The sequence below is a fragment of the Gallinula chloropus genome (assembly GCF_964237585.1).
Source record: "Gallinula chloropus genome assembly, chromosome: 3".
NCBI classification, from domain to species: Eukaryota; Metazoa; Chordata; class Aves; order Gruiformes; family Rallidae; genus Gallinula; species Gallinula chloropus.
In genome coordinates, this window is record NC_140087.1 from 91,108,377 (window position 1) to 91,126,351 (window position 17,975).

A 17,975-nucleotide genomic window follows, 5' to 3' on the forward strand; every position below is an offset into this window, starting at 1 on the left:
TGAGGATGCACAAGGAGTTGGGAGGGGACACAGCTGTGACAGTTGGTCCCAAGTAACTAAAGAGATATCCCCGTACCATGTGATGTTGTGCTCAGTATGAGTGGGGTGTTCAGTGTGATGGCGTTTGTCTTCTCAAGTAACTGTTACACCTGATGGAGCCCTGCTTTCTTGGGGATGGCTGAACACCTGCCTGCCCATGGGGAGTGGTGAATGAGTACCTTGTCTTCCTTTGCTTGCATGTGCAGCTTTTGCTCTGCCTGTTAAACTGCCCTTATCTCAACCCATGTGTCTTCTCACTTCTTCTATTCTCTCCCCAGTTCCACTGCGAGGGACTGAGTAGCTGCATGGGGCTTAGTTGCCAGTGTTAAGATATGAAAACCTACAAAACTATGTTGGACTTCTTGTTAAAGCATTTTGGCAATGTTGTGTATATATTACCTTAAATAATTCGGATGTCGTATGTATTTTAATTACATACATATTAAAGTTCCTCCAAAAGGCCTTCTAAATCCTCTTTAACACAAGGTGTTACTAAACAAAGACAGGAAATTAATTTATGAGAGAGCAGGAAATAGTGGCCTGTGATGTTTTACTATAGAAATGGTATAGGAAGGCTCTGTTCAATTTGTCCACATGCCAGTAACAAGTAACAATTAGTAATTAGGAAGAGTTACCTTTGGTCAGTCATTAAGAATACAAGGATTTATGGACTTTAAAAATGTAATGAATTAAAAATACATGAGGAGAACGTATAAAGGGATAATATAAAACTGGAATGAAGAGAAATGAAAGGCACCACTGGAATGGCCAGGAGAAAAGCATAAGAGAATGAACTTTCCTACCTGCCAGAGAGCCTCCTCAACTGCAGCGACTATTTCAGTCTAGCTCAGATGATGAATCTGTCTGTAAGTTGCATATCTTGGTAGCCGCCCACTGAAAAATTCTTGAATTTTAAGAAGAAATTATGGCTCTGGCCAACCTCTCTCTTCTAGGAGGAGGAGAGAGAGAAAAACCTCCTGGAACATTCTCCTGGAGAAAAAAAGGTCACCAGGATGACCTGGGAATAGATCCTGCCTGAGCAAAGGAAACTGACCCAAAGATCTCACTACCTTGCAAGAACATAACACTGTCATCTTCACTGCTTCAGGGTAAAAAAGCACAGAAGAAAAAGAGCTGAATGGTAAGCCACACATATACATTGGTTAGGAAATAAATTCAGCCTGGAGTTTATAATATCTAACTATCAGGATAGATCTCAGGATTGACTTCTAGCTGGCAATTGGAGGCCTTGTGACAGAGGAACCCTTTTGCAGAGATTTGAATAGATATATGTATGCGTACAAAAAGCATCACTTCTCCTAACACATCTGAAAATACCAAGTCCTCCTCTGCAGCTGAATACTGGAAAATGTAATTTTTAACCAGTTTCTAAAAGCATCCTGTGAATATCAAAAATAAAAGTTACAGAGGTACTGAATAACCAGCCTCTTATGTTTTACTCATCCATAAATCCACATACAGCCATAAGTACACTGGGTACATCACTGAACTCACCAAATACTTAGATTGAGCTTTTCAGGTCAGGTATTAAACACTGAACAGAAGATCTGAACCAGGCTACAGAATTACAAGGTTGGAAAAGACCTTTAAGATCATCGAGTCTAATCATTTCTGTCCTATGCTAAAATCATAAACAGCATTCAAGAGAAGGCAGACAGATATCATGGGAAAAAAACTATAGAATTATATGGTTACTCAATTTAGACACAAATATTATCCTTCCAAGTCAGACGTGGGATCATCTTTTCACTGCTGGTCCTTTGAAGTGCAAACACACAGAAAATCATGAGGAGATATTTTTATCAGTTATCTGAATTATTTGGTACCATCACAATACCTAATTATAAGGGAAGCTGCTACTAAGAGCCATCTTATTACATAAAGAAACATTCTGAAGTAGCTATAATCCAAATTATGACCCACCAATACATAAAAGTACGAATTTTATCTGGCAATCATTATTTGATGAGTATCTTTCAAAACAAAGAATTTAAATTGTGTATATGTCTGCATACACACATGTATACGGTGTTCCTTCAAACAAAGACTGGAAGGCCAGCGAGTTACCCAACTGCTACACAGTGGGAGCTAATCTAGGAAGATAATTGTCAGTACAGCCTATAAAAGTCTTTCCTCAAACTACCACAGAGAAGTGGGCAGCATCTACACTGCCCACCTGATGTTTAGCACACCCTTTCTCACCTGGGAGAGGCACACTTGCTTTTCAGGGACCGAAGGAGTTTCAGCTCTGCTTTTGTAGACAGGTGCCGACACATTGGTTTGAGACATATGACTCTGCGAGTCAGCACACAGCTCTCCAAGGCAGCTTCCACATAAGGATGCTGTTCTAGATGTGCCTACCTTTGGCTGAAAGGTAAGGTGAAAAGCCAAAAGCAGCCTGCTTGCTCACTGGTGATGATTCTGATGAAATCACTTTGTGCACAAAGCACTGAGCACTGTTACCAGCTGGGAGAAATTCAGGGCTATAGGCAGCCCTCAGCTACCTCCACTGTTTCACTAATTCAACCTACAGCACAGCTTTGAGCAGATCTAGCCAGATCAAAAGCTAGGCATCACTTTAACTGAACTCTTGCTTGATTCAGAAAGGTACATTGGGTACCTCAAGCTTACATTTCATAATGGTTTCATGACACAGCCACTGCTCTTTCCTGAGGGCTTCTTTCTTCTTTTATTCCAGGGAGAGGATGGGAATGTTGGTTTTGTCTGGAGCATGTTCAATCCAGTGCGTGTCACTGTCAGGCTATGGACAGGCCACATTTTATTTGTTTTCCACTGACCTGAATCTTCCACATCTGGCTTCAAAAATTCCCAGTTTCAAAAGGACCAACAGAAAAATATGCATCCTAAACCTAGTTTGACCTGGCAGGGAAAGACTTTCAGGGAATTAGGATCTGTGATTTGTGAATCTGACAAAGAAAAATCTAGATGCATGGCTTTTGATACACCATGGCTTCATTCATGCATAAAAATCAGCTGTGATTTACACAGTTACCTGGAATACATCTTGAAGGTCTGAATCTTGAGTAGGTTCTAGTTTGCAGCTCTTTCTCCAGAGCAGCAGGAGCTGTGACCCTCACATCATATTACCCCTCTTAAGACATCTGTGTACACTAATTACCTAGGAAACTGGTGAGCTGAAATCTACTTGCTGGACCATGTTCCTCAGTCTATGTGCCTAGAGTTACGGCTGCAAAAGCTCAGTGTCTGCCACCAAAAGCCATCTTTGTGGACATACTCTAACTACAGACGTAAGCTAAACAATTTCATTTCTCCTTTTTAAGCTCAAACAGAGGTTCCCTAGTTTAATTTCCTTCAACGCATCATAAATACCAGTTCACATACAAAACACAAGGTGAAAGGAAACTGGAAATGCTAAGTCTCAGGGCTACTTTTATTCACTTGAATAGAATTTGTCCCTTAAATAGAATTTCTGTTCACCTTTTTGTGGGAAGATGGCATGTATCTCATCTCACTGGTGTTTCAGCTCAGGGGACCCCATACAGACATTAAGTGGCACCAGCACTATTGTGGACACGTCTTGCTCCTACAAGACCACCTTGGCTCATGCCTCATCTGCCCTTTGCTGACAATGTACTGAAGAAGCAAACATGGGCAGACATCCCTCTTCTGCAAGCAGTGATGCAAGGTCTTCATGTATTCACTGACTGCAGAGTCCTCAGGCTGATTTGAGCAACACAGAATTTGACAGAGACATGTGGTTTACACACAGAGGGAAGAGGCTACCTCTGATGTACCATGAAGAGCTTGCAGCACCCCACACTATCTGGAAAACACATGCTCATCTCCCTAAGTGCAGAGGACATACAGTTTCCAAAGATGGCTAAACAAACAGCAGCATCATTTAAGCTACCTCTCAGCTACTAAATTTACATGGTGCATATTAGGGATTTGTTTTACTTTGCTGACACATATTGAGAAACACACATACAGGAGAAAGGTGCTAACCCAGATTACACATTTCTTGATTTCTAAGTTACCACACATGGAAACCAACAGCTGTCTTTGGTTTTTCAAGGAATTTCAATGTGGAAAAACACTTCTTTTTTTCTAGAAACTCAATACTTGCACACTACAACAAAGAAATGAGTTACATGCAAGCACACAAGCAGGCACACGTCTAGTTATTGACGAGCAGAATGCAGCCATCACATCCCGTTTTCAGGGTGCAGAATGCAGCCACTGCATCACAGTTGTTACTCCAGCCTCCTTTACTAGCCAAATGGGCACTTTCAGGCTATGAGTCATTTCATCTTACCATAAAGGTAAAAAAAAAACGAAAAAAAGGTTCTTCAAGGGTGTGATTCATCTGTCCTGTTTCATCTCTCCATTCCCCACACAGGGAGCCTTGGGTGACTAACTCAGATGTAGACGTCTACATTTTGCCATATGAATCCCACTCACAGTCTGTAATTTCCCAAGCATATCATGCAAAACCATGAGATTTCAAAGCTGAAGAAGGGAGGTAAAGGAGACACTTTCCCTATCCCTCCCCTCACCTGTGCCAAGCTAATTATATATGTTGCTCTTAGATTGTGTGTGGTCGCTAGAGAGATCTGACAACATACCTTGACTTGTAAGACTATCAAAATATTTTCCAAGCACTACTTCTTTCTGTTCCTCAGGTTGAAAGTTATTACAAAGCCAAGAAAAAGCTCACAATGAATATCAGACTTTCAGGGAGGTAATGAGTTAGATGAAACTATAATTCAATTGACTAGATGAAAACTGGTTCAAGGGAAAGAAAGCAGTATGTCACAAGGTCTGGCCATCTCAGAGGACAAACTAAATTCAAGCAACCTGAAAAGGGGGTTGATTTGTATTCTCACAACCAATCACAGATAACTGAATTTTCCTAAATTGATTAATAAAAACAAAGGAAGAAGCAGGGGTCCCTGAAACTGCTTTGAATATTAATTTAAAAAATATAGTGTTCAGGTGACCCTCAGGATTGGTAAAGTTGAATTTTCAGTGGTTCTGGAATCCCACTGCGTGGGATTTTTAATCTTCCCAGGAGGCGGCATCAAAGGAGGAAGATGAACCACTCTTCCCTTAACCCAAGAGCCCCAGAGATGGGCAGAGTAGCACAGGGTGATTGTGTGAGGAGAAAAAAGACCATGAGGTAATTCAGTGGAAGTTGAGAATCACCAGAATTTTATTTGCAGTGGGGAAATTTCTAATCTAGAAGACAGAGACAGGGTCCACTTGAGCACTTTCAGATACAAGAAATTTAATGTCATTCCTACTCCTCATTTGCCTATTCTGACTTCAATACTTTTCCCTTGTAATTTCCACTTTTCTGAGCAAAAGCACAGCTAGTTACTTTTCTGAAACATGTACCATTGTTTTTCACTCCAGCGTGCAAAGTCAACTCAGATGATGGCCACTGAACATACTACTTGCACAGAGGCAGAAAACCTAAATGAAGCAGTGCTGTACACAGGAATCTTTGAAGTACTAAAAGAAAAGAGACAAATCGTAGGATCCAAAGCAATGGGATGTCTTCCTGAATAACCTGCAAACTTCTGTTTGTGGAAAGGTATCAGATGAAAGGAGAGATCCCTATCAGCATTTTCAGTGTTCCCTTGAGAAAAGGCAGACAATGAAATTACAGTTAATGACTTCAGGAGAACCACTGTCACAAAGAGTTAATAATATTACAATAATGTATTAGATATTAGTCCATTACCTATAAATATGCTTTACAGAAGTACCGGGCTACCACTACGGTACACTTACACAAATCCTTTCTGGAATCTCCTGAAGACAGAACAACTTCTCTTTTCTTTCAAGACATGAATTTGAGCTCCTTTTTTTTTTTTTTATTCAGTTACTTCATTAATCTTACAAGAATTTGCAGAGACATTTCCATGTTAACATACGTGTCTTTTAAAAGTGAAGCACAAAGAAATTTCCACCTTTAGAGGATTTTCTTTCTTCACAGACACCAGCAATGTATTCCTTCGATTAAAATACTTTGCAGACTCATTTTCTGCCAGTACGCATCTAATGCATTTAGGTCCCAAACCTGTAATGAGCACAGATGCAGGGGTCTGCCCACACACAGCAGGAAAAGGGCCATAATTCTGACTCATCTGGTAATTTATGCTTCTATACTGGTGTTACAATAATGTTAATATTGCATGAAAATATTTCTATAACACTTATAATATTTGTCAAAAAATAACATTCAGAGATTGTCAAATTGCCACCATGATCAGAATGCCTCATCCTCCAGTAGGCTGCACTGGTGAGGGCACATCAGAACCCAGCACATCAGCTTTGGTGTTTCCACTATTCCCAGTGACCTGAGCCACTGACAGAGCTCAGAGGGACAAGGAGAGAATATACCAGCAAATACAAACATCCAACTCAGTTGCTGTGAAAGCCTCCAAACACCTTGTCTGCTGCCAAACATACTTACCAGCAGATCTTTGTTAGGGGTGAAGGCTGCTGTCCCTCATTAAAGCATATGTTCATCTCATGTTCCTGTCTCTCTTTAACAAATGCAAAAGTAGATAACCAAAAAAAACACTCAGAAAAGTGTGTAACAAGTAAAAGAAATTAAATTTACACTGGCTTATGTGTAGTAATCACTGTACAGGACAGGTCTAATGTAGACACAGGATAGGTTACATAGAATAATTGAATCATTTAGGTTGGAAAAGACCTTTAAGATCCTGTAGAATAAACATATAGGAGATTTACATATTTATATATATATATATACACACAGACACTTCATACCAGCTAGGACATACTTAAAATTTGAGACCAAAATTAGAACTTTCAATTTTCTAAAATCTCATTAACTAATTCAATTAAATTTTCAAAAGTCTCACCCCATTTTTTTTCCTTTTATAAATTGGATGACACATCATTGAAGAAATATAAGACATAGACAGGAAATCTGCAATTTTGACTTGGATGCACACAGTAAATTTTTTTGCAAATTTTGCTGGTTTCATTTTCTTTTCTTCAGAAACAGCTGTTTAGCCTTTCCATCCTTGTATTTCATACATCTTTATTCTTACATTGTTAAGTATACTAGGGGTTAAATTACAGAAATTTCTAGCCCCTAAACTTTGAGTAAGCAGTGATGGAATTTGCCAGGATGAATTTAATTTTCTTCTATGCCAAGAAGACATGAAAAGAAGATTCTCAGATTAAAAAAAAAAAAAAAAAAAAACAACTTAGGATGGCTTGAAATAAATCTGTTGCTCGTCTCACTGAGATGAGAAACTCTAACATACCCAAATGACTATATAAAAATTTTAAACAGAAGTATGAAAGACAGGCTTATCTGTGTGAATGCATGCATGCAGCAGAGTGGGGAGACTGGTATATATGTACATATTAATGCTAGTGGATAAAACAAGTTATGTTTGGGAGCAAAATAGCTTACATGGATGTAATTCTTAAGTTTTCAAGATCTTTTCTTGGAAAGGTCAGGTCATTCAACTTTTCCAGATCCATTCCAAGTTTTACTATTATGAGTTAATGTCACTCAAGCCATAACCCAAACAAAAACATCTGGTGCTTGCTGTCTTTCTCATTAAATGATTAAAAAATTTGCTATGATTCTCTCCTTCCTGCATGAATTAAAAAAACCCCAACAAACAAACCCCAAAGACCACACCACACCCTACACTCTCCTACCTCGACCTGAGCTGTGGCCTTTGGATGTGCGAACACATGCATAGTGATTCAGCTTTGGGGGTCCATATTCTTGGGGAGTTGTGGTGCAAGGAGGGATAGGGAAAAGGTACCTACAGGCTCATCATTCCTAACCTGGGGGATGAGAAGTGGTGGATAGAGCTGATTAGTTCTATCACTCCAAGTCATTACTGCACTACATTAAGATTGCTTGAAGGCACACAGAGCAATTTAACTCGCACAAAATAAAGGAATTAACAAAACTGCATGTGAAGAAACCATTATTTGATCCCTGGTTACAATAATTCTCACTTCCATAGCATCCTTCATCCAAGAATCTCAAAGCATTCAGAGGCCAAAATCTTTTAAGGATGACTCCTGACTTTGCTCAAATTTGTATCTACCTCACTTTCACTGAAAGTGTCTGAGAGGCCTTTTGAGGTCCAGTCCAAGGCTGCATTCACAAGTCTGAAAGTCTGGAAAGACCAGACCTTCAGGCACAGGTTCATCACAGCTGGATGACCCACTTGGAGGCACACTGGACCTAAAGCATACAAGCAAAGCAGTCCCATCACGTCTCCTACTTCCTTAGGTCTTCCAGCACTTGACAGGAAAAGCAGAGATCACACTCTTTGCAGATAGCTGCACTTCAGCCAGCTCTTATGGAAAGGGCAGATACACCACACATCATGCTTCTCTCATCCACAAACACACATCTTCGAAATACTGTACCCCTTCTCCTTTCCTGAAAAGAAATTCGTCCCTTCCCTCCCATGGAATACTGTAAGCAGATATAGTTCAAAATTAAGAAAATAATTAAATAAGAAAGACAAAGCACATGTGCCAGGATGGCATGCCCACCAGGGAATCTAAACAGCAGTCTCCACCACTATATAACAGATGGAGCTTCAGAAATTTAAAAGCCATAGTCCCATGAAAAGAAGTATTATTCCTCCAAGGGATGAAGGCAGGGAACTGTGGGCAGAGGATTTAATTTTGCACACCTTTCACTACTGGTATTTCATTTCCAACACACAGCTCCCTTGGTAAGAGGTGAAATCCTCAGGGCATGGCACTGCAGAAGACTGGGTGATGGCAGTTGAGGACAAATCTCTAATTCTGACTGTCCATACCTTGTCTGTTGGCTTGACTGGAATGTTTGAAGTAGCCCGGAAGCACACAGGTACAATGTTGACATAAAGCTTTACTAATTACCTACACTTTTCAATGCAAATTCTGTTCTATGGATCACAAAAATCTCATCCGATGTCCTAATGTCATGCACATTGCTGAACTGGTTTAGAAAAATAAACCAGAGTATACTCACATAAATACATACACATAAACACACATCATATAAAACTAATGTTAACATACCACAGAAAAACTGCATAAACTGCCAGTAAGGAGTCATCAAGAGCCTCACCTGTGATGAGTTATGTTGTTTCAAAAGCCTTTTTTAGGATTCAAATTTCCATTCTTCATGAAAAATTCTTTGCCATGAGGAGCCAGGGTATTTGGATATATTCTCTCTCACAGCTGATGCAGCTTATATAAAAATACTGAACTACTTACTAGCTCAGTGTATTTGAAATTACCAATTGCCTTCCCATCTTACTGACTGGGTAAAATCCACTCTCTAATCCAATGAATATTTTTAAATACACAGAATAGTTCTGGGGTTTTTTTCTTTGACTTTGGTTGTGGTTTGACTTTTTTTCCAGAGAGGAAAATGAGGGAGAATCCTCCGGTTAAATGCATTTTTGGTCACATTATCACCAGATTTTTATATATATATATATATACTTTGGGGCTATATCCCAAAATCCAGTAATCCACACACGCGCAGTGGCACTGACCAGAGAGTGTCTTACTCCTTGCAGTCCTCATGGACTATGTAACACAGTAGGGCAAGCTTTCAGAAGCATTCAGCTTCTTTCAGGCACCAACACACATTTCCTGATTTCACAGGGGTCTGACTAGATGAAGTTCTGGAAGAAGTGAAGATAAGAATGGATAGTCACACCTATGTGTTTGTACAGCACAGTAGTCTCTGTGCTTTACAGCTCTCAGCTACAGCTCCACACGATGATAGCTGCATCAAAGCTAAAGCAAATGGGTTTTGCCCATATTACCATACCACCAGCAGCAGAGGGATTCAATACATTCAGCTTTTCAGCTGTCTTTCAGAAACACCACATCTGCATCAAAGTCAGTGCCTATTTATTTAAGTGTGGCAAGGATTTCACCATGAGTGTCTATAGAGAATATCACACTAAGGACACCACACTTGTCATATCTGTAGTGATACATTACAAGGTAAACTTCCACTGTTTATTCAGGACTAGATTTTCCAGAGAAAGAAAATACAGTTAATAAATAAAATCCAACAGAAACTCCTTTAAAGCAAGCCTAAACAAATATCACCTCTTATTAATGCAAGGTCTTATTAAAATTTCTTTCCTTCAACAACACTAAGTCCCAAGAGCTCTTGAGCCATTTCAGTCTCCACCATTTTTCATTAAAGTGGAAGACTCGAGGATCTTCATATACATTAACTGCACTGGAAGGATAATAATCTTAACCCTTCAGCTCTTCTACACTTTTTTAAAAACCTCCAGGAATGGTGACTTAACCACTTCCCTGGACAGCCTGTTCCAGTGCTTCATAACCCCTTTCAGTGAAGAAATTTCCCTAATATCCAATACAAACCTCCCCCAGCACAACTTCAGGCTGTTTCCTCTTGTTCTACAGTTTGTTATTTGGGTGAAGACACCAAAACCCACCTTGCTGCAACCTCTCTAGACAGGTTGTAGAGAGTGATAAGGTCTCACTCTCCTCAGCCTTCTCTTCTCCAGGCTAAACAGTCCCAGCTCTTCCAGCTGCTCCTCATAAGACTTGTTCTCCAGACCCTTCAGGAACTTCATTGCCCTTCTCTGGACATGCTCCAGCACCTCAATGTTCTTCTTGTGAGGGGCCCAACACTGAATTCTCTTAGTCTTTTCTTTATATGGCGGGCTTCCCAGTCCTTTGATCATCCTGGTGGCCCTTCTTTGAACCCTCTCCAACCCATCTACTTTTTTTTTTTGTTTAGTGGCGACCAAAACTGAACACAGTATTCCAGGTGTGGCCTGACAAGCACTAAGCGGGATAGTGACTTCTTCATCTCTGCTGGTGATGCCCTTGTTGATGCAGCCCCGCATCCTGTTGGCCTTCTTTGCCACTGCAGCTCACCTTTCACTTATACTGAGCTTGCTGTCCACTAGGACCCCTAGATCCCTTCTCACAGAGCTGCCCTCCAGCCAGGTGGATCCCAGTCTGTGCTTCACTCCTGGATTATGTTATATAGACTTACTAGCTTCAGAGAAGCCATATACCCTACACAGACAATTTTCACCAAGGGTTCCCATTCTGCCATAACATAAGACACAGCGTTCGGTATAAACTAAAAAAAGAAAGGAAAAAGGGAAAAAGAAAAGGTTTAGCTGTGAAGATAAAAAACCACGCCCTTCAAAACAGATTTCTGATTTTGTTATCTTTGCAACTTCTGTTTAGCTTATATGCACATCTGCAGATATTTGTCTAGGTGTATAATTCTCCCCAGACCTCCAACACGTATCCTGGCTGCTAAAGCAATAGCATAGGAGTTTGCCACAACATGTTATTAAGTGTTTTCAATGCAATTGGCATTTTGAACGACATAATTCACTTTATTTTAACTATATTCCTTGGGAGGTATGTCTGGGAATTAAATGCAGTCACTTCTGATGACCTTGCCTGGGACCGTGTACCTGGGAGACTTCAAGGACATCTTTCCTTCCCAGGTCATGTCCAATCAATCATTGTCTGTAAGATCTACATAAATACACAAGATTATTTCTAGAACTGTGTACTGAGGCACCCTTCATCTACTTCCCTCTCAATTTTCTTCTGTCAAACAGATATTGTTGGGATTAATTCAACTAAATTATTAAAAAACACGTTATTCATTATTCATTTTGTGTAAAATTCAGGAATTAAGAAAAAACAGTCCAACTTCAAAGTTGCAAAGGCAGATTTTAAAAAGCTCAGGCAGTCCCGGAGAATGGTAATATTCAGCTATACGCAACCTCTCCACCACAGCAAGCAATACAAAGTGACTGAGAGAAAATGCAGTCGTCGTCAATTCCCCAGCAGTGAAGCAGTTACTCGGTCTGTTAGCAGCCATAGGTTACTCTGAGGTATGTTCTCCAGGAAAACAAACAAAAAAAAAAGCATTCTGGGTCCTGTTCTGAGTACAGCTTGGCCAAACATAAAAATCTGATCCAAAAAACCTCATGCCACCGCGACATGACTTTTCAAAACTATTTCTAAGCTTTTTGGTTGTTATCTTTGTTAAAGATTGGTCTACAAATTCCATATCTGTTTCACTTAATACTTTTTAGCATCTTTAGAAAGGAGCTTTTTTGGGGGACTATAAATGCACAGCTCTTTCAGCTGCATGCAGTTAAAACAGAAAGAGTCATGCTATTCAAATGTGCATGGTGTTACATGAGCAGATCTGTGCCTCGGCCAAAGGTGGGGTGTGAAGTAAGGAATGGAGGAAAACAATGGTCTTCGCCTCTAATAGACTGTTCCTTTAGAGGAGCTGGGACTATATGAACAAAAGCAGAAATTGACAGGACCTGAGATGTTTTGAGGTCTTGGAGAAGAGAGAAGATGAAGTTGGAAGTGAATGGGGAAGAATGAGAGCACAGAGTGGACATGGAATGGAAGATGAGGTTAGACAACAGATGGGAAGCCGGAGCACGGCATGTCATATCTCTCTGCCAGAAACCACTAAGAACACAATACTTCTAGCTATAAAATAATATACATGTGTATTTTATATATACGCACATATACACTCAGACAAATGCTTTATAAGACATTTAAACAATAGGCAAAATTTTACCCATCCCTCTTCCCTCAGTCATGTATTACCAAGATAGATTACTGAAGCAAGCTTCCACTTCAAAACATGTGCACTTGAAAACAGCAGCACGTTCCCTCCTTGCTGTGCCTTCTGGACTTAAAGAAATTGGACACTCCTATGCATATGATGTATGTCTGCCTAAAGGAAAATTTGGTGCTGAATTAGAAAGCAGGGAAATCCTGATCAAACAGCAAATTGTAAAGGACTTTGAGAAGACTCCATCTCGCACTTCTTAAGATTCTGCATTTTTATATAAATCTTAGATTTAAAATAGCCCAGTGTAAGAAGAAAAGAAATCTGGACAGGATCTATTAAAAGTCCCAAAGTATTCCCATTTCCATAACCACATCATCCTATCTCAGCCTTTTCCACTTGTAAAAATGTATGCAAACAGTAACGGAACAAGTGACTAGGAGATTACAAAATCCAATTTTCCTGCTCCTAGTACAAATTTCCAATACACCAAAACACCCACCTATGCTATCTTACTCACTGCAGGAAATCCCACGTGCTAGCTGCTACAAATTGTATTTTAAAAGACAAACTTGCACCTCCAAACACACTTACACATACACCACCATATACCATTCGAGACTGAGAGATCAATAATTACAATCATAAGGTTCTGCTCTATCACCACACTATGCTTTAAAAGAAATAAATAAAATGAAATAAATTTCCAGTACTATCTAGTGTTCCGGGTATTATATTTCTGCTGAAATTTTTGCACTTACTAAGCCACCAACACATCAACATATACCCAATGCTTCATTTTCACTGCAGAATAAAACAAGAGGGAAAAGGAAAGTATGAGCAGCATAAATCGACACTGGAGGCAATAATGAAGGACTATAGGCAATGAGAACTCACTGGCTCCTGTAAAAGTCCATTACCCAAGTCATAAACTGGTATCTTTCTCACAGCTGAAATATTTCACCTAAGAAATGCTTCTATTACTCTTTCATGCATTTTTTTCCATCCTCCTGTGCATTAATTTCTCTGGACACTGCCAAATAACAGTTTCCAAAAGCTGACACAGTTACAGGGAATGTAACAGGAGCGCTGAAGAACTCAAGTTTTTTAACCTGTAGAATGAGACAGTTTGTCACAAGCTGCCTGTATTGTCAAAACATCATGCACATATATATATATTTGTGTGTATACACTCACACACATATTCTCAGCAGAGTGCAATTTAAGGTAAAAATTGCTAATCAGCAGCCTTCCCTCCCTCCTCACCCCCAGTCAGGTAAATGGGAAAATAAATGAAGAAAATCCCTTGGCATGCACAGAACATGCACAGGGTATATTAAGATCGCTGCTAACTAAGAGAGAGGTAAGAATTTTTGCAGGAACCACCTGTTAAACTTCCAAAAGCATATTAAATATTAGGACCTCTGGCCTCTCAGCCATACATTCTCCAGTAGCATCCTGTTCTTTGGGGCACAGAGGAATGGCATTAAAAGAAAATTGTATCCTGGAATCACCACTTTATTATACACTAAAGCAAGGTTTATGATGTCTAATTTTGGGCCAAATAAGGTCTAGAAAGTAGCGAAAATTTTCACTCTAATATAGTTTGAATTCTAAATTAGCAAGAATATGATTTAAGTATAGCTTTACATTAAGTAGCAAGGCCCACAGAAGAAGAATATTACAAAAAAATCACAAGATCCCTTTGAAGAACTATTTCAGTTTTCCTTTATAAGCAGACAGAAAAGATTTTCATATTAAATGTCTCATGTAGAAGTGTGGCCTTTGTTTCAAACTTTCAATGAATTACAACAATAGAGAAAATTAACAGAAGTAAATAGGATTTTTTAAATGTCTTTTGTAAGTTAGAGCCACATCTATTCTTAGTGTTACCTTCAGATTCTACTCTGGCTTAAAAAAAAATATTAAAATCAACAAATTTCTGTATATTGATTACATTTTTGAATATAAATGTCTGATGAAGCATTTGTAAAAACTCCAGCAATATTTTAATGTTTTAAAAATTAAATTATATTTTAAAAATTTTTAAAACCTTGTGCTTAGAAAGAAGATTTTAGAAGGGAGGCTGGAATAAAGGACTCCTACTTCAGAAGAACTATACCATGTATTGTTAATGTGGGCTGCTAGGTGTATGTAAAGTCTATTTCAATATTATTTGCCTATGTGCTTTAAGGTCCTCGGTACATTTTCCTAGCTGCAGGGCTTTTTATCTTTCTTTCACTGTGGTTAGCAGCTGTTTATTAGAGAACAGCCACCTTGACCAGGATGGAAAACAGCTTTTCTGACATGTTTTTTCTGAAGGCAGAACCCCAAAGGCAAATTCATGATCATTCAACCAGCACAAGAGGGATTTCCGTTCAAAAAACCAGCAGGTATTTCCACTTTTTCGTGACAATTAGGCCTTGAGTGACATTACAAATATGACTTAGAGGGAAATACAATATTGTGGCACACAGTACTAAGCTTGCACAATTATGTAAGAAATAAAACCTTACCTTTAGAGAAATACATAGTGTGAATCAGCCTTCTTTAAACAATGCAAAGATGAACAAGGAGCAATACATGGGTTAACAGCTCTGATATTATGTCATTGTTTGCCTCCACCTTTTGTAAGGAAATAAAACCAGGTGATGTTTGAACATTTAATTGATTCCCATCTTAATATCTTTATTGATGATCTAGACAAGGGGATTGTGTGCACCTGTCATTTGAGATGACACCAAGTTGTGGAGACGTGTTGCTCTGCAGAGGGATCCAGACAGGCTGAACCCTTGGGCCAAGGCCAATTGTATGAGGTCTAACACAGCTCAGTGCCGCATCCTGTACTTGGGTCGCAACAACAGAACCACAGGACCACAGAGAAGTAGGGGTTGGAAGGGACATCTGGAGATCATCTTGTCCAACCCTGACAGAGCAGCATCACCTACAGCAGGTTGCACAGGTAGGCATCCAGGCAGGTTTTGAACGCCTCCAGAGATGGAGACTCCACAACCTCTCAGGGGCCTCACAACAAGGAGACCATTCAGATGCTGAAGCATGTCCAGAGAAGGGCAACGAAGTTCCTGAAGGGTCTGGAGAACAAGTCTTATGAGGAGCAGCTGTTTAACCTGGAGAAGAGAAGGCTGAGGAGAGTGAGACCTTATCACTCTCTACAACCTGTCTAGAGAGGTTGCAGCAAGGTGGGTTTTGGTCTCTTCTCCCAAATAACAAACTATACAACAAGAGGAAACAGCCTGAAGTTGTGCTGGGGGAGGTTTATATTGGATATTAGGGAAATTTCTTCACTGAAAGGGGTTATGAAGCACTGGAACAGGCTGCCCAGGGAAGTGGTTAAGTCACCATTCCTGGAGGTTTTTAAAAAAAGTGTGGAAGTGGTACTTAAGTATGTGGTTTAGTGGTGGACTTGGCAGTGCTAGGTTAATGGTTGGACTTGATGATCTTAAATGTCTTTTCCAACCTAAATGAGTCTATGATTCTATGAACATCTCATGGAGTGCATTTTTATGCAAATAGATTTTTGTTAAACACACTCCCTGTTCATGCAGTTACCAAAATCCCTATCATCAAACACCAAAAGCATGACAGTTTCAACGCAGAAAGAAATGCTGGTTTTTAAGTGATTCAAATCTGTACGCAGTCGCAAATAACTTCACAATGTGCACGGAGCACACACATCAAAACCACACATGATCTGTGCCTCTGAATTAAAACAGCATTTGGGTATGTTACTGAGCTGCATGGCCAACTTTGGACAGAGAAACAAGTGGAAAAATTCTAGGGTATTGTCAGCAATACATTTTGGTAACTGACAAACGTGTGCCTATGTAGAAGATGCATTACCTAACTGAGTTAACTACATGAAATGTCTGAATTTAAAAGCAGCAAACAAAACTTTCTCATACAGTGTTGAACTTGGTGTTAAACCACCATTGTAAAGTAGCAATTCCTTGTACCGTGTATCCTATACAGTAAATTTATATCTTGCTTTACCAAAATGATTTGTATTCATATCTGCTTCTTAGAAAATTATTACCTTGAACAAAGGATGAAGCTACACCACCCAGGAGGCAGCAGTCCCTACAGCAGAACTCCAAACACAGTTCCAATTTTGGTACAGAGAATGAAGTCAGACCCAGCTGCCGACATCAACAGAGCCAGTTATTTGGGTTTATTATTATTGCTTTGCCTTGCAGCACTGCACCCTGAGACCTCTGCTGAGACCCCACATTCTCGGAAGCAAAGCCTGGGACTATCCGAACACAGAGAAATGGAGTGTCACCCAGACAAGAAATGATCTGAAGAAAGAAGACGAACAACTGCAGGGAAGAGAAAAGCATTATCTCAGTTTAATGAATGCAGACCTAAGGTACAGGCAGACTCCATCTTCTCAAGAGTGGCAGCACACAAAGGTTAATTGTATCTTGAGTCTCTGTCCAATAACTTAACATCCAGACTGATTGTTTAGTGAAGTGAAATGAAGAAGTATGAATCTCAGAGTAGCACTAGCAGAACAATGACACATTTTCTGGATGACAATGACTGATAATTGCTTTTGACATGTGTTACAGGCTGCCAGAAGTCCTCCAGCTACAGTCACACTCAGCACCACGGCAGCGCAGTGCACCTTTGAAAAAAAATCTCACACTCTTGATTGTAATTTCTGGCAAACACACAGCTGAATCAGCAAACTTGCATCACAGTTAGCACTTTTGGCAAATCCCTACCCTCAAAGTTCAACCAAAAGCCCTGAAGATGTAGGAAACAAATCATTAAACCATCTTAAAGTCACCCTTCCAGAACAGCCGGATCCCAGCACACGCTCTGGGTATTGTCTATAGCTGTGGTTAAGACAACTCAGTATCAAGGGTTGGTACCTTTCAGGTATTCCATGTTAATTTAAAAGAAAGGGAAAAAAAAAAAAAACATGTTTTCAAAAGAATAGTATCATTCATCACCCTGCTTTTCTGATGGATGACCACCAAGATACGTATGTATCACAGCCATCACTCCCATATCCTGACTTCTTGGAACTCCAAATATCGAAATTAGCAGACACATGTTGGTATGGAAAAATGCAGAATGAGGAAAACGAAAAGAGGACCATCCTGATGTTCTTGGTGGTGGGATCTGGGCTAGAAGGAGCCAAGCAAGGTCCTGATACCAAAGAGCACATGGAGTAAAATAAGACTGCCTACCACCAGGTTTGCTCATCCCTCTTGACACTATGCAGCCAATGAGACTTAAGTACTGAGGCAAAGTTTTCTAACACTGA

General features: G+C 39.8%; 1 protein-coding gene across 3 annotated transcripts in view; it reads right to left on the reverse strand.

Moving 5' to 3' along the window:
• RIMS1 (regulating synaptic membrane exocytosis 1) overlaps nt 1-17,975 on the reverse strand; it is a gene marked incomplete at both ends in the record, with an annotated part of 323,509 nt that overhangs the window by 287,046 nt on the left and 18,488 nt on the right. The window lies entirely within an intron of this gene.